Below are 25,200 nucleotides of genomic sequence, written 5' to 3'. Positions count from 1 at the left end.
CTGACTATACCATCAGTCACAGGTTCTCTACACCATCAGTCACAGGCTGACTACACCATGGGTCACAGGCTCTCTACATCATCAATCACAGGCTCTCTACACCATCAGTCACAGGTTCTCTACACCATGGGTCACAGGTTCTCTACACCATCAATCACAGGCTGACTATACCATCAGTCACAGGCTGACTACACCATCAGTCACAGGCTGACTACACCATCAGTCACAGGCTGACTATACCATGGGTCACAGGCTGACTACACCATCAGTCACAGGTTCTCTACACCATCAGTCACAGGCTGACTACACCATCAGTCAAAGGCTGACTACACCATCAGACACAGGTTCTCCTCACCATGGGTCACAGACTCTCTACACCATCAGTCACAGACTGACTACACCATCAGTCACAGGCTGTCTACACCATCAGACACAGGTTCTCTACACCATGGGTCACAGGCTCTATACACCATCAATCACAGGCTCACTACACCATCAGTCACAAGCTGACTATACACCATCAGTCACAGGCTCTCTACACCATCAGTCACAGGCTGACTATACCATCAGTCACAGGTTTTCTACACCGTGGGTCACAGGCTCTTTACACCATCAATCACAGGCTCACTACACCATCAGTCATAGGCTGACTACACCATCAGCCACAGGTTCTCTACACCATGGGTCACAGGCTGACTACACCATCAATCACAGGCTCACTACACCATCAGTCACAAGCTGACTGCACACCATAAGTCACAGGCTCTCTACACCATCAGTCACAGGCTGACTATACCATCAGTCACAGGTTCTCTACACCATGGGTCACAGGCTCTCTACACCATCAGTCACAGGCTCACTACACCATCAGTCACAAGCTGACTACACACCATCAATCACAGGCTCTCTACACCATCAATCACAGGCTGACTATACCATCAGTCACAGTCTGACTACACCATCAGTCACAGGCTGACTATACCATCAGTCACAGATTCTCTACACCATCAGTCACAGGCTGACTATACCATCAGTCACAGATTCTCTACACCATCAGTCACAGTCTGACTATACCATCAGTCACAGGCTGACTACACCATCAGTCACAGGCTGACTATACCATCAGTCACAGGTTCTCTACACCATCAATCACAGGTTCTCTACACCATGGGTCACAGGCTCACTACACCATCAGTCACAAGCTGACTACACACCATCAGTCACAGGCTCTCTACACCATCAATCACAGGCTGACTATACCATCAGTCACAGTCTGACTACACCATCAGTCACAGGCTGACTATACCATCAGTCACAATCTGACTATACCATCAGTCACTGGCTTTCTATACCATCAGTCACAGGTTCTCTACACCATCAGTCACAGGTTCTCTACACCATGGGTCACAGGCTCACTACACCATCAGTCACAGGCTGACTATACCATCAGTCACAGTCTGACTACACCATCAGTCACCAGCTTTCTATACCATCAGTCACAGGTTCACTACACCATCAGTCACAGAGTCTACACCATCAATTACATGATTACTACACCAAAACAACCCTACTGGAAGCCAGCTATAACTTCACCAGGGCAGTAGAAGTAGAAATGGAGAAAGTGGGTGGAATCAGATAAACTTTTCACCCATGAAAAATCACCAGGAAATAACCAAGACGGTAACTTTCTGTGCCCTGTTCATTCACCAAGCACAGCGCTCATTCTAAGCAAATTAAGTTCTGCCCCATGGTGACAAAAACAGCCAGGCAATTCATTCAATTCAATGAAGAAGGAAACCCAATTAGTATAGAGAAAATAATCAGATTGGCCAAATGTCTTCCCAACAGGTTGCTTTTGTTTTTGAGCTTAAGCGGAAAGGTCATGTGCACATTTGACCACTCACTTGTGGCTCATCCAATAGAGAAGATGGAGCAAAGCCATTGATTCAATTTGCTTTCCACCCTACAGTCTACAGAGAAAAGTGAGTTATCTCTAATAATTGTGAAAAATGCCCAAATAATGCCACTGAAGTGTGTGAAACTAATTTGAATTATTGAAGCAGGATGCTAGCTTGCTTTGAAATGAATGGCCCTTTTCAAAAAGTTCAGGCATGCCCTGGTCAGATTTTGAAGCACAGAATGTGACCCTGCTCTGGCTTCAGCAACCCTCCCTACATTCAGAAATCAGATTCCACCGTCTCCATGCAATCTTCGGAGGTCCCACTGCTCTGATACAATTACAGGAATCTTAATAGAGATGCCATCTCTCATCACGGCTCTCAGCCGTGCTCTTCTTTTCCTGATTAAAGGCTGCGTTTTTAATAATTCCTCTCAGAAATAATTGCCATTCCACGATGGGTGGAAGAGACTGTTAAATGGTGGCGGCAATTGTAAATGCCGCCCTCTTGAAAAGGCTATAAGAAACTGGGAAATAATTCAAAAGAAAATGATGTGAAGAAACAAGAGGGGCCAGCAGAACTCTAGACATTTTTAATGCCAAACCTGCTTCCGGCTGTCTAATTTCCAGGCCTTATTAAAATGCTAATAAATGTATTACTCAACTATCATTATCTGAAAAATGTAAGCCATTTGAGACAGTTCTTTCTCCAAATACAACCCTAAACTCCATTAACATGAAGTCCACAGATACTGAAATATAAGTTTGAAAAGTGAGTCTCTACTAGCCTTCCCAGTAAGCCCCAAAATGAACAAGGAAGTGGGAGTTTTCTCATAGACTAGTAACTGATTTGAGATTAAATTATTCAAAAGTATCCCTGGCACTAAAGAATGCTCAAGGAGCTGGAAATAAACATTTGCAATTGCTTTTTTAAAAAAGGCAAGATCTTTAGACGATCCTTGTATGGACAGTTATTAGCTTATTAATTCATATATTTACTGAGTTTGGTTGATTTGGATTTTTTTTTTTGGGTCCGGTCGTGGGGCCTGAACTCTGGGCCTGGGCGCTGTCCCTCAGCTCTTCAGCTCAAGGCTAGCGCTCTACCACTTGAGCCACAGCGCCACTTCCAGCTTTTTTTTTCTTTTTGCTTATGTGGTGCTGAGGAATCGAACCCAGGGCCTCATGCATGCAAGGCAAGCGCTCTACCACTGAGCCACCTTCCCAGCCCTGGATTTTTTAAGTCTATATTTTTAAGCCCATTCTTAAGCCTGTATTATTGAATCTGAGTTAATTGAAAGTTGAGCACTAGAGCTGCACTAAGCCAGATGCTGGTGGCCCATACTTGTTATCAATCCCCAGAACCAGCACAGAAAGGAAAAGAAGGAAGGAAGGAAGGAAGGAAGGAAGGAAGGAAGGAAGGAAGGAAGGAAGGAAGGAAGGAAGGAAGGAAGGAAGGAAGGAAGGAAGGGAGGGAGGGAGGGAGGGAGGGAGGGAGGGAGGGAGGGAGGGAGGGAGGGAGGAAGGGAGGGAGGGAGATAAGGAGGGAGGGAGGGAGGGGAAAGAAGGAGAGAAGGAGGGGAAGAAGGAAGGAAAGGGGAGGCAGGAAGGAAGGAAGGAAGGAAGGAAGGAAGGGCAAAACAAGGCAAGGCAAGACAAGAGATCTGAGCTAAATGCAGGGATTTTCTTATTGGTAAAAATGGCCAATGTGACATTCTAGAAGTTACTGTCTAGCAAGGACAGATAATGGCACAAAAAACTCGCTAAGAAAATGTAGTGAACTATGAAGGAGACGCATGAAGTTGCTCAGAGACAGAAAGAGAGAGAGTCCTGACCTAACCTCACTCTGTAGAGAAGAGTTTAAACAACCCTTCCAGGGCCATCCCTGGGCCTTTCTATCCATCCTAAATGAGAATCACCCATTTTTCTATTTACCCAACCAGTTTTCTTCAGGTCTTTATTGTATACCTAACGTTAGTGGTTGTCCAACAGGAATTGTATTAGGTGATACAGTCTTGGTACCATTTTTTGTTGTAATCCCTTTAGAAAAATCCATATGGCTGCAGAGGGTAGCAGGGAGAGAGTGAGGGTGTGGGGTTTCAGTGCTGGTCAGGAAAGAACCAGAAGTTATGGGTGGTGAAATTTAGACTTTAGTTCCACACCAGCCTGGAAGGACCCAAAAAGCCTATTTGTTAAGGAGAGCCTGGGATGCTTTTGAGCTAACCTGGTGAAATCTTGCAAAAGTTCGCCTCTAAGTAATCATAAAGAAATCTGTTCTTTCTACTGCCACTTTTCTCAGTGTCTCTCCTTTGATGGAAGGCAAGCAGGTCCAGCCCCTGCCCTCCAGATGTTCTTTACCTAAACTATATTTAAGGCAAAATGATGTTTAAAATCTTGCTTTAAGTGAAAAAAAAATTTATCCTATCCAGACAACAAGAGCATGCCCTTAAAATAGAGTCCAAATAGGATTCTGAAATTGCAGAAGGCTAAGAGAAGATGGTAATAAAAAGAAATGCCATTTGAAGTATGAGATGCCAAGGCTGAACGTAGACAACCTACTTTATGTATCCTAATTTTCAAAGTTTCTGGTGGCTGAGGAAAATTGCCTATGTAGGTCTCTTCCCAGGAGGTAATCAATATACCTGGAAGAGCTTCCCATCGTTCCTCAAGATTTACATCCTGGAATGGAGGAGAGATTATTCTGTTTCAGCAATTTTGGAGCGTGGTAACTTAACTACTAGCTTTAGGGAAAGAAATAATACTTCTCCATTAATTCTAATGAGAAAAGCAGCAGTGAGGTCATTGCAGAAAGGAGGAAGTCAGACTCCTGCGTGGCTCTCACATCCCACACCCCTTCAGAGCAGCCTGACAAAGCAGAAATTGGGGAGCACAGGCCCAGAGGTAAACCAGCTGTTCCAGGTCGGCAAGAACAAACAAAAGACCCCACTGAAGAACAAGCACATGGAACAAAAGCCATGTCTACCGTTGTGCCAGGGCCTTGTTCCAGTCCTCTGTCTCCAGTACTTAGAAAATTGTGTCTTTTGTGTGTGTGTAATTAGGTAAAGCTTTTACCTTAGAACCACCTATAATCACACTTCGCCCGCATCCTTGTTCTCAGATGGAAGGGCCGCTGTTTTGATCACTTCAGCTTCCCAGATATTTTCGGCTCAGTGAATGGGGCTGGTTTGAAATGTTTCAGTGCCTTAAGCCTGGTCAGGTACAGAATTCAGAATGTTCCCTCATTGGGTGAAGTAATAACAACAGGAACGTTTATCTCGGAATTAACTGAGGGAATGTGTTTGGTGTGTTTGTTAAAACAAAACAACCACCACCACAGAGGTTCTCCTCCAGAAGTGGGGAAGTTTCTGGGGGTCCTGACGGAGAGTATAGGGGTAGGGCGCAGCCTGTAGGCTGGGAGAATGTTCTTAGCTTCCTAGGATGCTGGTGAGCCCCTCCAGACCATTGAAGAAGTAGCCAGCCTCAGTGTCCCCAGTGCCAAGGCTGAGAGACCTCGCTCTCGCTGGGTCTCTAACCCACCTGAGGGAGATTGTCAGGGAGAGCAGACCCAACCCAGGCCAGCCTTTATCCCCATTACAGACAGCACTCGGCCCTTTCTCAAGGGTGTGGGGAGGGGTATGCTTTCAACAGTGAAAACTAATTTTTAAGACAGCATACTGGACTCAGCCAACGTTTCTAGGGGCTGAAGGTGGCTGCGGCAGACCAGTGGGCCACCCCTGGGACATTGAGGAAAATTCAAGGGCGCTCACCAATGGTGGCAATATTTCACTCTGGCTTTGCTGCTTTTCCTGAGGCAAAGTTCCCTTCTTAAAAACAAACCGCCAACCACAATAACAACAAAGCACTCTTTAACAATGTTGATGGGAGAGTGGATTTGTCTCTGAAAACTTATTTAGCAGTGTCTAATGAAAGGGAAATTTTATAAAGTGAAGAGTCATGGATCAAGCCCTCATTCTTGGGAAATAGAGGCAGCAGCACTGCAACCACAGCAATAGGAACACAGCAGGAGTCCACCTGAGTGTCCACGGACAGAGAGGTTGAGCAAGCAGATGACATGCATACTCATGGTGGGGTTGGGTTTCTCTACTGAGAGCTATCTGTCTGTCTGTCTGTCTATCTATCTGTCTGTCTGTCTGTCTGTCTGTCTGTCTGTCTGTCTGTCTGTATATCTATCTATCTGTCCATCTATCATCTATCAATCTGTCATCTATCTACACACCCCCTGTGGGGAGGAAAGTGGGAGTGTGCCTAGAATTTTGTACAGGATGTATTAAGGGGCAAAGAATTACTGATTTCTACTTGTTGTATAATCCTTTTATATTAAAACCAGCAAAACAAAAAAGGTCCTCACTTGTATGCACCTGGAGAAAGGTACAGCCTCGGGGTGGAGGAGCCTGGCTTCCCCTCGACATATGGATGTCACTGCCTTCGTTACAACACACATGGAATCGCTTTTTCAGTTTTAAGGGAAAATAAAAGGCCAATGGTGACGATGCTGGGTCTAAAATTCAGACTGCAACAATGATATCCCCAGAACCCCAGTTGCCTAAGGCCTAGAGGCCTAGTCCGGCCCTACCATATGTCAGAACAAGCTTCTGATAGACAGGGGCAAATCTTTACCTGCCTGTACCTGGAGATTTTAGTTTCTCAAGCACAGCAAACTTGAGGAGTCCATGGTGAGAGAAGAAAGCTATGTTTTTCCATCTCTCACCCAACCTCAAGTATTTTGTACTACCATTGTAGGGTTTTTTTTTTATTTTTTGGAACTTTGTCCCTTCTGAGTAATCATCTGAATCTCTTTTATTCAGAAACCACTTTTCTCGATGGTTCTCCTTTCTGTTCTCTTTCTTTGATGAAAGGCAATCAGTTTGAGAACACTTCACTTACCATTTTCTCCCCGCCCCCTACAATTTTTTTTCAGTAGTGGAAAAGTATGCTTAAAATCTTTTGGCAAGTCAGAACTTCAATCATGCCCAGACAATAAGAGAAAGCTCTAAAATAAAGACAGGGCAAATGGTGGAGAAGAAAGGGGACTAAATGAAGGGAAAAAATGCTAATATTATTTGAATTCTTTAGTACCAAAATTAAATCAAGAAAATCTACTTTATGGATCATTAATTTCAAACTTTCTTAACTCTAAATGAAAACTGTAGAGAGAAAAGTTCAGGCTTTGGAATATAATTGATGTGTTTAAGCAATTGGCTCATCTTTCTGAAGATTTACGTTCTATAAGGAGGTGTTACCCTGTTTCAGCAATTCTGTAAGCAATATTACTGAACTAATGGCTTTACAAAAAGAATATCTTCCCATTAATTCTGACAGGAAAAATAATGGGACTGAGCCATTAGCTCTAGTCAGAGAAATGGAGAGGCAGCCCTGGAGTTCCAGCTGCCATTTTGTTTCTCCTTGGCAAAATATATGGAGGTGATTTGTGACAGAGAATGGGACACCAGAAATGCACGGGGACACCGTGTTGCCACAGACCTGTCTTCCTACAGCACAATAACCCAGTGCAAAGGATAAAAAGAGGGAGAAGTTCTCCTCTAGTTGATTTCAGAGAATGGCACACCATCCTCACGAACCGCTCAGCTCTGCAACCTCTGACACACAATCAAGTAAACTTTTCACCTCCAATAGTACCTGAAAGAGCAGTGCCTTTGGCTTCTCACTATTTTCTTTAATCAAAGAAAGACAGCTGCTGTGTAACTTTGGCCTCAGGTATTTTCCCTAAACTATGATAGTCAGGGAAGAGGTAGGAGGAATCCAGTTCAAATGCGTTAGTCACTTAAAAGCTTAGCTATGTATGGAATTCAAAAGGAGAGATTCCATGGGAAAGAAAGCACGTGAGGCAAGCAAAAAGAACAGCAGAACTTCCTGCTCCACCCTGACCCCACCGCGCCTCTCCTGGAATTAAACACGGGTTTACTGCTAATAATTTAAGGAGCACGTTTCTACAGAGTTGATGTAGTGTACTCTTAGCTGAAGGGAAGAAAATTAGGATGTAATTATATGATCAACAGTATTGTGGTAAATGCCACAAGGAAATGGGCTGTGAATCACACAAGGACACCTGATCTCGCTGGAGTGTCCAGAGTGGACAGCCAGAGAAATGGCTGGATGTCACCTCTCAGGACCGTGGTAAGAGGACCAACATGGCCGCCCAGCTGGCCCCAGGTACTCAGATGGAAAATTTTCTTTAAAAAATCTATAGTTATCAAAATATCTCCTGATATGATTTTTTTGCAGGTTTGTTTCTTTGAAGTAATCATACATTTTATTTCAGAAACATTTCTCTTGTTGGAACTCAGTTCTTTTTCTATTTCTTTGATGCAAGGCAATCAATTTAAGATTTCTCTTTTGGAGACTTCTTTTTTGTTTTATCTTTTCCTGAAAGATGTGTCAAGTCATGTTCAAAATCAATCCTTAAGTTCAAGTTTATACCCAGACCATGACCTGGAGCTGAAATTAACGGAGTAAGAGAAGAGATATAAAGAGAAAAACAAATACAGTTATTGAAAATGTCATTTGAAATCTCCAATGCCAAGATGAAAATCAAGAATACCCAGTCTTTGAGTCATTATTTCCAATACTTCTCATTAGCAAATGAGTCTGTAAACGACAGTCCATTTTTCGAAATATAATTGAGGTTTGGGAGAGCTCATTTTTCTTCCATACTTGCATCCTGAAAAAGGAGAAATTGATCCATTTCAATGATAATGCCTCAGGAGAAAGATCCTCCACCCCGCCCTTCATTTCCTCATTACTTCTGAGAAAGGGGAAAAGGGCTTTTGTCAAACTAGCAATGGAGATAGGAAAAATAATATCAGAGTTGACCTCATCCATTCTGATTTTTTTTCCCAGGCACCGTAAGAGGAAAATAACACCACCAACAACAAATAGTTCAGGCCTAGCTCTGTGCAAAGATAATGTGGAGAGAGGCTCAAGGTCTTCAAGCAAATCAAAATTTCAGGCTATCCAACTTCAGTGGACAAGAACACCAGAGAAGAGGCAGGCACAGGGCAGCCAGCCTGCCACGTTGAACTCCGCTATTCCATTTTGGTTTTCATTCTCACTCTAGAGCTCCACTTTGATCATGTTCTTTATTTTCCATGTCTTGGGGGAAAGGCCAGGGTTTGGAAGGCTGAAAACTTCTGTCCACTGAGCTATTTCTTCCATACAATACCAGTGGACGAACCGATCTGAAGCCTCATCCAGAAACAGAATGTAATGGCATCTTGAAAACACTATTCAACAGCAGAAGGATCAAGAGAAGGGGGCGGGGCATGAATAAGTAAAAGTTGCCCAACACACTCTTTTAAAATGTTCACCCCCAAACTTCCTGGACATTGAATGCAGCCCGGCTTCCTCTCTAGGTGTGATTGTGTTCATCATGAAAGACGCTCTGTTGAGTGGACCGGGCGGTGCGGGTGACTGGAATGGTTTTGCTTTGGCTTCGTCCTTTCTCAGGCCATCTGATGGGAAAGAAAGAGTTCTTGGGAATCTCAGAAGCTACGACAAGCAACTTCGAGTGTGTTTTTTCTCAGCAAAAGCCTCTACGTAGTTTCTGTGCATTCCAGTACGAAATAATAAAGGGGGGGGCGGCCATGAATTCTTTCAGACCAACGTGGAGAAAGAAATATCAGGAGTTGGGCTTAGCCCTTCTATGAAAGGATTCCAGGAACTTGAACTGCCAGGGCCCCCATAGCGTGGGAGCTGAGAGGAGCACGAAGGGGAAAGAGTCAAGGGAGGGGGACGTGGACCAGATTCGCACAGAAGTCTCTCAAGTCACTCCTTTGTGCTCACAGTCTTTTATGGCATGAAGCTGGAATCAGAGTGCTTTCTCCCTTCAGAAACTCTGCCAGACTCAGAGCAGCCTCCATGGCTCTCCTTAAGTGGAAATCAGTCAAGCTAAAATTCACCAGAAACTCAAAAGCTCCACAGCTCTCATGGACCCAAAAAGTAGAGGGAGGACTACACACACCGTACACAAGAAAGAGAAATGATCGAAAAGAAAGAACAGAAGCGGGCCCTGGTGACTCACCCCTGTAATCTTAGCACTTGAGAGGCTGACGTGTGAAAGGCTGTGGTGTGAGGCCAGCCTGGGGGAAGGGGGGACTTGTGAGGCTCCTCGGGCAGTAGCCGGGTGTAACGGTGCACACCTGTCATCCTAGTTATATAGGAAAAGTGCAGGAGACTCCATGTCAAAGAAGGAAGCTGGGTGTGGTGACGTGTGCCTACCATAGGTGTGCCTGAGCCAGAATGAGACCCCCACCTCAAAAACCACCAGGGACAAAAGGGGCTCCATGGTAGAATACCTGTCTAGTGTGTAAGAGATCCTTACTTCAAAACTCGGTGTGGAAAATCAAACAGGAAGAAGGAAAAAATATAAAACTCTAGAAATCAACTTCAACCAGAAACTGATTTTTAGACTTCTTTCCCTTTCTTTCTTTTCCTTTTTATTTTTAAGAACAGCAATTGCCAGCTGAGAACCACCCAGAAAACCCACCTTGAGGTGTGTAAAAAAATTCCTCCTGTCTTTACTGAGGATTTCCACTCTCCCACCCACAAAAGGAATCTGCTTTGCAATTCTTAGGCAATGAAGAAGACAAAGATGAAGATGCAGGAGAAAGAAGGGGAAGGGGAAGGTGGAGGAGGAGGAGGAAGAGGAGGAGGAGGAGGAGGAGGAGGAGGAGGAAGAGGAGGAGGAGGAGGAAGAGGAGGAGGAGGAGGAAGAGGAGGAGGAGGAGGAGGAGGAGGAGGAGGAGGAGGAGGAGGAGGAGGAGGAGAAGGAGGAGGAGGAGGAGAAGGAGAAGGAGAAGGAGAAGGAGAAGGAGAAGGAGAAGGAGAAGGAGAAGGAGAAGGAGAAGGAGAAGGAGAAGGAGAAGAAGAAGAAGAAGAAGAAGAAGAAGAAGAAGAAGAAGAAGAAGAAGAAGAAGAAGAAGAAGAAGAAGAAGAAGAAGAAGAAGAAGAAGAAGAAGAAGAAGAAGAAGAAGACGACGACGACGACGACGACGACGACGACATAATCCAGGAGGTGGCAGAAAATGGAAAGCTGCCTTTAACTCTTGTCTGCAAAAGAACATAAAGAACAGCATGCACCCAGAAAATTCTGCCTCAGGAAGAATGTGAGGCAGAGGAATCTCTCCTCAGCTCCCGAGTTCTACACGGATGATATACAGATGCTCTGGGGTTGTACAAAGAACAGAAGAGCAAATATGCATGCATGTGCAATGCGTGCGCGCACACACACTTCCTAGAAGTAATGGGAGACAATCTAGAAACTCTCAGGCAACTTTCAGACTCTTCTCCTGGGCAGGGTGGGAGTGAGCACCCTGGGTATAGTCTAGGAACAGCAACTGGGCAGATGTGCTTTCCTTCCTGAGATCTCACACAGCCAGCTCAAAACACTTACAGAAAGGCAAGACTGAGCCAAGTCTGTCCAGGGAAGAGCTACAATACAGAGGCCATGGAACTGGAGAGCCCAACCGGAAGCCATTGTCACTGCAAGTTTGTTTATCAAATCATCCTGGCTTATCTTTCCAAATGTGTTATTAGTAAATGGAAATCAGAAAGTGGCATCACACCACGGCTTTGGAACAGAGTCATTTACTCCACCGCAATGGAGGCCAGGAGGAAAGTAACAAGCAAATCACAAGGGTATCTGTGGAAGAACGCAGGCGTGGAGGATGGGCTCAGGTTGGTTCACTCATTTCTGGCCACTCATGAAAATCGCTAAGGTTGAGGTGAAGTTTGGGGAGGGATGTGCAAAGGAAATCAGACCCCAAAACATTCCAGGATACCAGGGAGAGGGGTAAGAACCATAGTGCCCATGTGCTTGCACCCCACCAAAGTCCTCCAAACTCTCTATGCAAAAGCAACCTTCAAAACTTCTCATTTGAGCAATTATTTGTCTGTTTTCCCTCACGTACTCCCCTCTCCCCCACCCCGCTGAAAACAACAAGGCCGTCCACTTTCCCCGTACTCCTTCTCCACTCCGGCATTCCCAGTGAATGACTGTCTAGTAGGCTTCATTATCATGAAGGCAGGCAGGGAGATCAGATCGCATACGGTAGATAATACAATGTAGAGCAGACTTTAGAAATGTTCCCTGTATATAAGACCATGCTGGCTGATGGCAGCCTCCACAGTGTTTTTGAAGCCAGAGGTGGGGCTTTGATGCTCAGCTCCTCACCAGTTTCAAAGAGAAAGAAAATTAACTCCTTGCCTTCCCTGTAGTCGCTTTGAAAGGAAGGAATTGTGACTGTGGCTTTCCACCTCTGGCAGCCCAATGAGGAAGACCTTGGGAGCTCCTCCTGCCTTAACCAGCCAGGGTGTCCTGAGTAGCAAATGCCTTTCCTGAACTCAGCGCCTCCCGTGGCAAGAAGAGAGAGAATCTACTCACGCTTCAGGGGGTCCTGAAGGTCAGAAGGACATGCGTGGGAACCCATTTCTAGAAGCAATCTAGAGCCCAGAAACCAACCCAACCGGAAGCAGGGCCACCAGCAGATGACAAAGGCATGGACAGAAAGCCCTACACTGGCCAGGATGAAGGAGCGACATCGGACTTGAATGTTCAAGTTTGAAGGCACCCGGGGAGAAGCTGCTGGAAAGAATGGCCGCCCTGGCTGCTCTGTGATACCTTCAAGAAGGTTCCCAGGGTTCCCAAAATGCACACTGTGCCGTGGGGAGTGAAACGAGCCATGCTCAGAAGGACAAGGGCTGCACGTTTTCCTTCCAGGACTAAAAGAATGATCACAATGAACGAATCCATGATTGTAAAAGGGGACTGTTCCACGGGGGACAGTGGGAGGGGAGTGGAGAGGGAAGAATGGTGAGGAGTGAATACGACAGAAGTATGTTGTATAGATGAATAAAGATGGCCTTGGGAAAGCCACTAGAACAGTTACAACGGTGGAGGAAGAGAGACAGGAAAGAGCAACAGCCACTGTGAATGTGACCAAAGAACGTCATAGGCTTATATAAATGTCACAATGAAACTCCTTTGTATAATAGATAGACAGACAGACAGACAGACAGACAGACAGAACGTCATAGGCTTGTATAAATGTCACAACGAAACTCCTTTGTATAATAGATAGACAGACAGACAGAACGTCATAGGCTTGTATAAATGTCACAATGAAACTCCTTTGTATAATAGATAGACAGACAGACAGACAGACAGACAGACAGAACATCTCTAGAGGCTTGTATAAATGTCACAATGAAACTCCTTTGTATAATAGATAGACAGACAGACAGACAGACAGACAGACAGACAGAACATCATAGGCTTGTATAAATGTCACAATGAAACTCTTTCATATAATAGATAGACAGACAGACAGACAGACAGAACATCATAGGCTTGTATAAATGTCACAACGAAACTCCTTTGTATAATAGACAGACAGACAGACAGACAGAACATCAGAGGCTTGTATAAATGTCACAACGAAACTCCTTTGTACAATAGATAGACAGACAGACAGAACGTCATAGGCTTGTATAAATGTCACAACGAAACTCCTTTGTATAATAGATAGACAGACAGACAGACAGACAGAATGTCATAGGCTTGTATAAATGTCACAATGAAACTCCTTTGTATAATAGATAGACAGACAGACAGAAAGTCAAGGCTTGTATAAATGTCACAATGAAACTCCTTTGTATAATAGATAGATAGACAGACAGACAGACAGAACGTCATAGGCTTGTATAAATGTCACAACGAAACTCCTTTGTATAATAGATAGACAGACAGACAAAACATCATACACTTGTATAAATGTCACAATGAAACTCCTTTGTATAATAGACAGACAGACAGACAGATAGATAGAGGCATACATGCATACATGAATACATATATATATATAAACAGAAAATAGATTAGGTAGATGGTTAGATACATGGGTGGATGCATAGGTAGGAAGATATATATATAGATAGATGGAGAGAGAGAGAGAGAGAGAGAGAGAGAGAGAGAGAGAGAGACAGACAGACAGACAGACAGACAGACAGAGAGACAGAGACAGAGAGAGAGAGAGAGAGAGAGACAGAGAGAGACAGAGAGAGACAGAGAGAGACAGAGAGAGAGACAGAGAGAGAGTCTAGTTCAACTGAATTCCAGGCTCATACTGAATCGTTTTAACAAAAATACGTGATTTTCTCTGCTAAGCCATGCTACATCCCACTGGAGGGTAGGGTGGCAGGCTGGTCTGCAGTTTGCCAACGTGGGCTGGGTGGAGGGTCACCAGGGGTTATTGGCCCAGGACTGTGTTGATTTGTCATCGATAGATGCATCTTCCCAGGAGGGGACCCCACACACACTCTCGGGACGGAGAGACCCTGATGGCTTTCAGAATGACGTCCAGGCTCTGAGAGATCAGGAACCCTCACCCGCAAAGACAGGATGCTGGCTCACACCGAGGAAGTGCTCTGCGGCCCTCTTGTCCTTTCTCGGTTTTTTTAAAGACCCCCATGAAAAACAGCCTTCAAAAGAAGTCTGTGATAAAGGATCATTAGCCCATCTGATCTCAAAAAAAAAGAACTTGTTCCATTCTCTCCATTATCAAGAATCCATTTGCTTCCCCGAATGGCTTGCTCACCACCAGGAACGACTATTAAGTATAGTTCATTATTTTGAAGGTTCTTTCTGGGTGAGAAACCCGAGCTGGCCTTAATAAATGGGAGAGCGGGGGGACGGGAGACGCAGGAGCGGGCTCTGCAGATAATAACCTTTAAAAGGGGCATTATGTAGAAATCCGTCCCGGAGCTGAGCAGGGCGGCTGCACTCAATGACTGCAGGTTCGGGAACATTTTCTAGATGAGGAGTTTGTTATGCTGCTGCCTTCTCCCTCAAGATCTTCCAAATGGAAGGGGAAAAAAGAAAAGAAAGAAAATCTTTTCTTCTCTGTAGCAAGGAAGGGAACAAAAGGAGACCAACTTGGGCTTTTATCATTCTGCTTATCAATGGCGTATGCTTCAGATGAAGAGCAGCTCTGGGCTTTTTTTCCCCTACCAGAAACCTCTTCGGCTATCAGTGAAGGGCAAAGGGCTGGTAGGAAACAAACCTCCATGTGGAGCGGAGGGCTTGGCCCTGTCTGGGAGAGAACTCCTTGAAATCACAAATCAAGAGCCTGCAGCACTCATTGCTCCTCTGTCTTGCCGGAGGAGAGAGAAAAATACACGGGAGAAGGACAATGTGGAGCGGTGGCCCCCATGGCTGTGCTAAAGGCAGACCAGCTCTTGATGGGGGGCACATTGTATGGTTGCTTCTAGGACTAAGGGATAAATCTAAACCACAAGCACCATGGGGTGGGTGGGTGGGTGTGGGGGCCTTGGAGAAGCCCTGAGGAAGGCTGGCTTTACAAGGACATCCGACAGACCCAGGAGGCTGCAATCTGTAGGTGGAAGGCTGGAGACTGACAGATGGCCAGGGGTCCTATATACGTCCTGTCAGTGGGAGCCATTTTTAACCTCCCTGTGTGAAAACAACCTTCAAAAATCCTATCTTAAAAAAATTATTAGTCTATTTATTTCAGAAATATTTCTCCCCTACCTACGAAGCCCCGAGACTATCCATCTTCCTGCTCAGCACATGGAGAGCTTTGTACTTGCCAGGAAGGACCCTGGTGTGGATGCCATGATTTCAATGGTTCTGTGAGGGTGAGGATGTGACACTTGCTAATAAATCCCAGGACAGGGAGGAGAGTCAGTGAAATAAGAGCGCAAATAATAAAATCTATAATAGGGGTTCTGTGCAGGTGGGGTCCCTGTGTGATGGTGGTCACTGACATCGTCATCATCATCTTCTCTTCCTCCTCCTCCTCCTCTTCCTCATTCTCTTCCTCCTCCTCCTCCTCCTCCTCCTCCTCCTCCTCTTCCTCTTCCTCCTTCTCCTCCTCTTCTTCATTCTCCTCCTCCTCCTCCTTCTCCTCCTCTTCCTCCTTCTCCTCCTTTTTCCTCATTCCCTTCCCCTTCTCCTTCTCCTTCTCCTTCTCCTCCTCCCTCTTCTTTTTAATAGGTAACTTCTCTCCTCTGACTATAGGATCAGGGAATATTTTCTCAGCAAGGACTCTGATTCTAATCAAATATTTTCACAGACAATATCACTAATTTATTGTTCTAATAATGGCTTGGTTTGGGTCGAGGCTGGGGGGAACGTGGCCTCACATCACAGCTCAACAAAGGTCCGTGTTGACTTCACCTCAGAAATACCAATTAGACTGTGCATCGCTGGAACATGAGTGGGGTGAGGGGGGACTCCCAGGGGACAGTGGGAAGAGCGGAGAGACAAGGCTGGCGGTGGAATTTGCCTGGAGGAGGAAACAGAATGGCTGAGGGTGCGTGGCCCGACCCTAGAGAGAGAAGCCTTAGTCCATGTGACGTGAGCCAGAAGATTAAGGACAACATGAAAAGCGATGGCATCCTGATAGCATGGACCCCAGACCACCACGCTAGGAGCAGCTCCTCCATGGTGCCTTCCGCCCCCAAGTCCCATCTAACTGTGAGAACAACTTCGACAGCTCCTCCAGGACACCTGCCTCCTCGCATCCGTTGTTAGAAAGAGGATGTGCTGAGAAGCAGTAACACAGGAGAGGGCTGAGCACAGGACACCTGACACCACAGCCCTGCAGCGTTTGGGGTGGGATCTGGGACCAGAGGTGAACAGATCACCTGCTGTGCCCCAACCACCTTGCCAATGTAAGATGTTCACAGCGGGGGAAATGGGTGCAGAACCTGTGGGAATTCCATGCTAGCTTTTCTATAAACCCAACACTTCTAAAACTAAAAGTTCATTTAGAAACAAGAGCCAGCCCAATACCCTGTGTGTTCTTAGCAGGGCTGAGCAAACTCCTTGCTCTTGGGGGAGGAGCTGGGGATTGGACTGGAGAGTCTCACAACCTTGGCTGAATTTAAGAAACTTGTAGACGCTCACAAGTTCTCCTGTTCCTCTAAGACTTGGACAATACGGATCTGGGAAGGTTATTCCTTCCTAGCTAGGCTGCTTTCTTATTTCTAACCACCTTCTTTACAGTGGTCTGAAAGTGAGGGCCTTGGTGTCAGCCGGGCAGTGCCCGCGGCTCTCCTGGTGTCCAGTACAGAACATCTGCTGTCTATTGGGAAGAAATTCCAACAGCAACCAACAAAACAACTGGGAAAGGACAGAGAGAACAGGAGAAGGGGTGCGGCCAGGCTGGTTCCCATAACCCGACTGCAGGATCACTGCACCCCTGCAGTGGACTCCCCCCCAAAAGGAACCCAAATGCCCACAGTAGAAAATCTACACACAATGGGGGCAGGCAGGCAGAACTCAGGGGTGGAGGGTAGGGGGGATGGTGGTCCGGCCTTCTCTTTTACTCCTTTTTGGAAAGTGGGATGAGGCAGTGGGGGCACACACACACACACACACACACACACACATACACACATGCACGCACACACACACATATGCACACACATACACACGCACCCTAGATTAACTCATCTGCAATGGACACAGGACGAACACAGGGGTCAGCTCTGCCCCTCAGGATGTTTGGCAAAGGCTTAAGAAGATCTGGGTTCTCTTTGTGACTCTTGTATAAAGTATTTGGGACAAAGCAGAGATATGAATTCAGTCTGATAAACAAAACTTTGTGGGCTGGGAAGGTGACTCAGTGGTAGAGCGCTTGCCTTGCATGCCTGAGGCCCTGGGTTCGATTCTTCAGCACCACATAAGCAAAAAGAAAAAAAAGCCGGAAGTGGTGCTGTGGCTCAAGTGGTAGAGCGCTCGCCTTGAGCTGAAGAGCTGAGGGACAGCGCCCAGGCCCAGAGTTCAGGCCCCACGACCGGACCCCAAAAAAACAAAAACAAAACTTTGTATGACCACAATGTCCCCGGAGGGACTGTGCTCGGTCAAGGTCACGGGGATGGAAGGACACACAGGCAGTCAGTTGTATATCCATGGCTAGTTCCTGAGAGATGATTTTTATGTGTGGTGTTTGTACTGGAGGCTTTTTGTCCAGTGGAGGAAATGGAGCCAGCCGAGCCCCCCAGAATTCTGGCCAGACCCCCCACGACCTCGCAACGCCATCAGCCAGCACTCGGAACAGAGGCTGGGAGGAGGGCCGGGCCAAAATGGCAGCACCGGAAGGCACGAACCTGTCCTGGCCAGGAGCATCCTGTCTCATGCCTGACATGGGAGCAAAGAGGGGACCAGTCTACACCTCTGGGCTGTCAAGCCAACGGCCCGGCCCCCTCCTCTGAGCAGCGGCGGCTAACGGCTGCAAGTCCAGCCTCCGCCACCTTCCTGCCGTGAGTTAGGAGCGGTCACTACCTCTCTGTGCCTCGTGGCCTGGCCTCCATCTTCCTGACAGGGAGGCCGAACGAAGGAAGAAGACAGCTGCTACCCTCAGCCCTGAGCTCGAGCTTGAGATGCAGGACAGAGCGTGTACACACACACACACACACACACACACACACACACACACACACACACACACACACACACACGCACGCACACTTTGATTCCTTCCTCTACACCTCCCTCCTGCCCTTCAGCAGCAAGCTGAGGGATGCGTCTCCATTCCTACAACCCTTGGACATGCTCTGGCACGGGACGGATGCTCATCAGCCACCTACTTGACGCCCTGAACGCGAAGCCGGGATCTCCAACTCCAAAACTGACCTTACACGCTACGATTCTATTCACTCTGCAGCACCTCAGTGCCGTCCCTGCGTGGCCGCCTCCTTAGCGTGAGTGTGTAGACCCTGGGGGCTCTGGGGGAGCCACACAGGGGCCTCAGGGATGAGGCGGAGCCCAAGGGGCAAGCCATGGAGGCCGAGGCACAGAAAACCTCCTTTTCTCGTGAATTCACAGGGGCTCTCCCTCCCCTCTGCTCTGCCCTCCCCACCGAGTGTAATCATATTTAAAAACTCCATTTCATGCCAATTTGCATTCATCAAGAGTTTTTTTTTTCCCTTCCTCCTACTTTGAAGCGGGTGGTTTGCGTTAAAGGCTACACAGGAATTCTGAAGGTGACTGACTGTGTTAAGGAAGGCTTGAGGAAGAGAAGCCGGCCTGTGTCCAGAAGTTCCGCTCTGGTCCACCCGCCCCGGGAGCGGTGGGACCGGGGGTTCCACCCCACCTGCGGCTGAGTGGGCCCACCTGTCCCTGACCTCCACCTTGGATGCTGATGCTCTCTGCGGTGTAAAGACATGTCTTGAGACACACACAGGCACACCTGCACGCACGCACACGCACACACACGCACGCACGCACATGCATGCACTCTGCAGCTGTTCTGGAATGGAGTCATAGGTAGGTAGAGGAATGAGATGCTGTCGTGCGTGGTGATGGGCTTCACGCCTTGCTCTGAGTTTCTTCCTGTCCCTCCCGTGGCTTACCATATAATCTGAGATTTCTTCCATGGGCGATGGCGACTGTGGGGAAATGACAAGGAGACCTGGCCACGGCAGCTGCAGCCCTGAGCCTGCAGGCTCAGGGAGGCCTCGCTCCCTGTGGCCGGCAGGGTAGGCCTGGGGTGGGCCACAGGGGGTGGGGACAGAGGCTAGGGGTAGAGAGACTTCAGAGAGGAACAGGGGTCGGGGGTCTCACCTTGGGAAGCCCCTGAAGACATCCTTTTCACTAACTAGAATTTCCAACTTCTGTCTCTCCCCCCCCCCCCCGCTTCATTTGACATTTTACGGTGCTGGGGGGGGAGGGGGAGTACAATAATGAACGGGATTTTACCACCGCTTGGAGAGACACTCGGTCTATGCAGGCATCACGGAAGCTTCAGAGACAGGATTCACTTTCCTAAGGAAGAGGATTTGGGGTGTTTGGAGGCTTTTTTGTTTGTGTTTTGTTTCGTTGTGCAGGCAGTCCGAGAGCTGCCCACTTCTGACCCTTGTTCCAAACAGGAAGCCACTGTCCAGTAGGGTGCATTGTTGCTCCAAGAACACCTGCATTTCCCAGCATGCCCTGCAGCCCAGCACGGCCAGGTAAACCACACTCTGGTTAAGGCCATATGAAAGAAACAAGTATCATTTATAAGGCATGCCCTTCAAGAGAAAGTGAGGACTCTCTCCTTCCTCTCTTTTTTCTCTTTTCTGTAGGCTGGAATGCGGATCCAATGGCAGGAGCTGAAGCAGCCCTTCTAGACTATTAAATGGGAAAAGCTAATGGTGAAGAAAGCTGAGGACTGAGACAGGAAAAGGAAGGTCCCCAGAGCACCATGGAGCTGCTATAGGAGACCTTGGCTATTTACACCCAATGGCCACTTGTGAGAGAAACTTTTTGTGCGTGTGTGCGCGTGTGCGTGCGTGCATGTGTGCGTGTGTGTGTGTATGCTGGTACTGGGGCATGAACTCCAGGCCTCATACTCTCACTAGCTTGGCTTGTTTGCTCAAAGACGCCACTCTACCAACTGAGCCATCCCCTGCTTCTGACATGTTGTTGGTTAATTAGAGGAAAGAATCTCATTTACTTTTCCTTGTCTGGTCTGGCCTCCAACCACGACTCTCAGATCTCAGCTTCCTGAGTAGCTAGGATTCCAGGAGTGAGCCACCACTGCCCAGCTTATATGTGTATCTGTATCAAACCATTGTTATTCTCAATCTTTATGAGAGAAGACCAGAACTCATCTTGTCTAACACCATGGGGAATGTAAAATATCAGTGAGAATGAAAACACTTAGCCTGTCTCCTAAACATTCTATAACCTTGGAAAATTTTTGATATCTGCTAATCCCCCAACTGAACCTTCACCATTTCATCATATCTGCCAGTTATCTGGACAGGGGACTCAACCAACAACAACCTGCAAACCAAATTTTACTCACCCGCCCATGCTTGTTAATAAAGTTTCATTGGCATATGGCCATTTACATATTAGATACCTTCTCCCAGCAGGGCCAGTGTTGAGTAGACACAAAAAGTTGGCATGGTTAGCAAAGTGAAAACCTGCTACCTGGCCTTTACAAAAGGAAGGAAGGAAGGAAGGAAAGAAGGGAGGGAGCGAAGGAGGGAGGGAGAGAAGGAGGGAGGGAAAAGAGAAGAGGAGAAGAGAAGAGAAGAGAAAGAGGAGGGAGGGGGAAGGAAGGAAGGAAGGAAGGAGGGAGGGAAGGAAGGAAGGAAGGAAGGAAGGAAGGAAGGAAGGAAGGAAGGAAGGAAGGAAAGAAGGGAGGGAGGGAGGGAGGGAAAAGAGAAGAGATGAGAGGGAGAGAAGGAGGGAGGGAGGAAGGAAGGAAGGAAGGAAGAAAGAAAGAAAGAAAGAAAGAAAGAAAGAAAGAAAGAAAGAAAGAAAGAAAGAAAGAAAGAAAGGAAGGAAGAAAGAAAGAGAACGTGTTTGGCTGAGACTGTCCACTATGTAAACAGTACCTCACCATTCCCCTCTTCACTAGAATCAGATTCTGCCTCAGAAAACCCAGACACAGCTGTGGTCTCCACTCTCTCCCACCTTCTGGGCCCCTGGACTATGGAGAGCCCTAGATCGCTCCTCCCCCCTCCCCCGACCTCCTGTAGCAGGGCAGCACCCCTGAGCAGCTATGGTGGTAGAGATCACTTCCGGGCAGCTGCAGACCTTTCTAGAGGCTTAGTCCTTGTTGCCTGGGGCTCTGCTGGCTTCCTGCCTCACACAGAACCTTCTCAGCTTCAAAGTGCTGCTGGCATCCAGCTAGTCACAGAAAATACAGGCACAGAGTTAGGACAGGGACCCCTGACATTGGTGAGCCCCCCCACACACACACACAGGCACAGAGTTAGGACAGGGACCCCTGACATCGGTGAGCCCCCCCACACACACACACAACCAGCTGCTCTGGCCTAGGCCGCCCGTCTCGATGGACTGAAGGGCAAACTACTTACTTAAGGGATTGCTTTCAATGGTTCCAAAATTGCTACATGGGCCACAGGCAGAAGTATAGTTGATGGACTGAAAAATTAATTGTTTTTTTAAAAAATCAACCTTCCCCTGTCCTGTGTGGGGTTGCCCATCAACCTTCCCTGTCCTGTGCGGGGTCTCCCATCAACCTTCCCCTGTCCTGTGTGGGGTCTCCCATCAACCTTCCCCTGTCCTGTGCGGGGTCTCCCATCAACCTTCCCCTGTCCTGTGTGGGGTCTCCCATCAACCTTCCCCTGTCCTGTGTGGGGTCTCCCATCAACCTTCCCCTGTCCTGTGCGGGGTCTCCCATCAACCTTCCCCTGTCCTGTGTGGGGTCTCCCATCAACCTTCCCCTGTCCTGTGTGGGGTCTCCCATCAACCTTCCCCTGTCCTGTGCGGGGTCTCCCATCAACCTTCCCCTGTCCTGTGTGGGGTCTCCCATCAATCTTCCCCTGTCCTGTGCTGGGTCGCCCATCATCAACCTTCCCCTGTCCTGTGCGGGGTCTCCCATCAACCTTCCCCTGTCCTGTGCGGGGTCTCCCATCAACAGGAAGAGCAGGGCTCCCTCCTTGCATCTGTGCTAATCTTAGGATCTCCCCTGGCCAGAAGAATGCAGCAAAAGATGTCATACCAATTCTAGGCCTGAGCGCGAGTCTGTCTCCCTCCTCTCTCTTTTCTCTTTCCTCTCCTCCCCCTCTCTCATTTCCTCTCCCTCTCGCTTCCTCCTTCTCTCTCCCTCTCCATTTCCTCTTCCCCCTCTCCCTTTCCCTCTCACTCTCTCTCCTCTCCCACTCTCTCCCTCTCTCCCCTTCTCTCTCTTCCTCTTTCCTTTCTCTCTTCCCCCCACCCCCATGCCCAGCTTCTCTAGACGGTTGGGAGACACCTGCTTCACCGATCCTTGAGACCCTTGCTGACAGTCAACCCAGGTCCACACTGCCAGGCCTTCGCACCAGCCAGCTCCACACCCCTGTGCCCGCAGCTCCCTAACCGATTGCATGGATGCGTGAGCAAGCCCAACCTGGCTCACATCAGGCCATCAATCAGCTGACCCAAGGAGCGGCCTGTACCAAATCTATAGGGGACCCTCTCTGTTAATTGTGGTTTCCACATTAGAACCATCAACTGGATGGCTTCTCCATTTGCTGTGGCGGGAAAGCCACATGTAGTCAGGAACAGATGGACATCCGGTGTTGCATGTGTGTCTTTGCTTGGACTCTCTCTATCCCTACGCACCAGACTCTCCAGGGATGCCGGGTACCACGTCCAGTCAGCCGGGGGGGTCCATGGGAAGAGAACACAGCCGGGGCTCGGCAGGGCACCTTGTTGCCAAGCCAGGACATCCCAGAGATGAGGGCTGTTCTATGTATTCTCAACTTCAATTTTCACCTGCCAAGCGATTTTCAGGGCCCAGCCCCTCGGTGACATATGAGGACACTCACAGCTCATTTTGAGGTCGCTCTGAGAACTCATCTGACAAAATTAGTTTTGAAAAAGATGATGGAGAAGAGGGGTCTTTAATCTAAGTGTAGCTATTATTTCCGGGCATTTAGGATACAATTATAAGCCCTAGAGGTAGCTGTAAACAAATCTCTTAAAGACTGCTATAAAAATGTTTTAAGCAGAATGGAACATGTTTATTCTGTGGAAATTGCGTCTAGCTAGCTTCCAGAGCGATGAGAGCGACTGTCGTAATGCTGTGTGGAAATGGGCACTGAGGGCCCTGGATGAATTCCTAGGGCGGCATTGTACTCGGCTCGGAAAGCTCTCCATCTCCGCAAGCTGGCGTGAGCGTGGAGTGCGCACTGTGAAAGCCCTATTAGATGACTCAAGCCAGCAGCTCTGAGATGCCAACGGCTTCTCAAAGACGCACGCGCTAAGTTCAGCCAGAGCCGCGTGGTGCAGTGTGAGCAGAACACATAATGGTCCCTAACTCCTAGTTTACATAACGGGGGATTTAAAGGGACATGGACAACGGAATGGATCAGGTCAGCCCTGGAAGCGGACCTCTGTCTATCCCGTCCGCACCTGTAGGAAGTGCCTGGTGATATGAGTGACCAGGCCTGGGCGGGAAACAACTGGATTTCCTGATGGACAGATCCATGTCCTGGGTCCTGTGGAAGTGACCTTCTGAAGGTGTGCAGAGAATAAGAGGAGCAGAAAAACAGATAATCGTGGGGGGAGCAAGAAGTACAATGTGTACCCCAAAATTTGTCACCTCTGAATTTGCTTGTTGTGGCTATATAGCCAGCTAACTCCATCAAGGGGCTCTCTGGTTATATCTCCCCGCAGCACAGGGGCACAGAACACACCTCCCGGCGATGCCCGCCTTTGGTGCTCTCTCCCTTCCAGGAGGCAGGAGCAGGCTGAGCGCCACACCTATTCCTCCAAGCTCAGCAGCCATTTCCCACCTCAACACCCCTGCGGACGATGCGCCTGCCCCACCGACGCTGGCTGAGCTCACTCTTCCCATCGCCATATCTCACCCACCTAGCTAAAAAGTAGCCGTACCACAAACCTCCCTCCCTCAATCCAAGTTCCACTGCAGGTGCAGCTCCGTAGGTGTGCACGTGTGTGTGTGCAGATGTATGTGTCCACATGTCCAAGTACGTGTGTGCATGAGTGTGTGGCTACTAGGAGCCCTCCAGGAGGCCAAGGAAGAAGGAAACTGAGTTCTAGCAACCTCTGATGCCGGCTGGTGACTGAAGACCTGGCTGGAGTCCCAGGTCCAGCAGCAGGGACTGGTCTTCTTTACCACATGAGCAAACATGCTCTCTTTGGTCTTAAACCCTATGGAGTTGGCCTTTAGTCCTGAGTTACCCCGAATCGCCCTATCCTTTGCAGACACCACAGCTCTCCTCTGCCCCAGAGATGGAGGTGGTGGATGTCCCAAGAACCTGTGGGCCTCCAGAGCCTTCCGGGCCATCCTGGAGGCGGGATTAAAGATGTATTACCTGATGTCACCTGATGACAGACTTAAAACCCACGGCCTGATCATCTCCGGGCCCCCGACAGCATCTAATTGCCTGTCTCTGAGCAACAAATCATGACTTTGAAGAAAGAAGCCAGTCTTCTCTATAAAGAGGCATTCCTAGGCGACATTGATTCATTCCATTTCCCATTCTTTGCAGGGACCTAATAAAGAAATCATCACTTCCTTCCTTATCGAACTACACAGATGACTGCAAAAATTTATTGTGTCAAAAGAAGAGGCAAAGAAGAACTATGCCCAGGTCCTCAGAAGCATCGAGAAACTCAGCCCTGTCAGGCCAGAGCAAGTCTGGCTAAACCACCTGCGGGAAATCCAGGGCGAGACAAGGTAAACAAAACAAACGACAACAAATGCCCAACACACAAACAATTTGCCACCTTTCACCCTTCAGAAAGACAGCGGGAGACAACCAAGGGCAGCTCTTAC

This window comes from Dipodomys merriami, unplaced genomic scaffold (genome assembly GCF_024711535.1).
Source record: "Dipodomys merriami isolate MVZ:Mamm:240054 unplaced genomic scaffold, mDipMer1.0.p SCAF_39, whole genome shotgun sequence".
NCBI classification, from domain to species: domain Eukaryota; kingdom Metazoa; phylum Chordata; class Mammalia; order Rodentia; family Heteromyidae; genus Dipodomys; species Dipodomys merriami.
The sequence above is the reverse complement of the archived record's forward strand: the minus strand, read 5'-3'. Positions refer to the sequence as shown.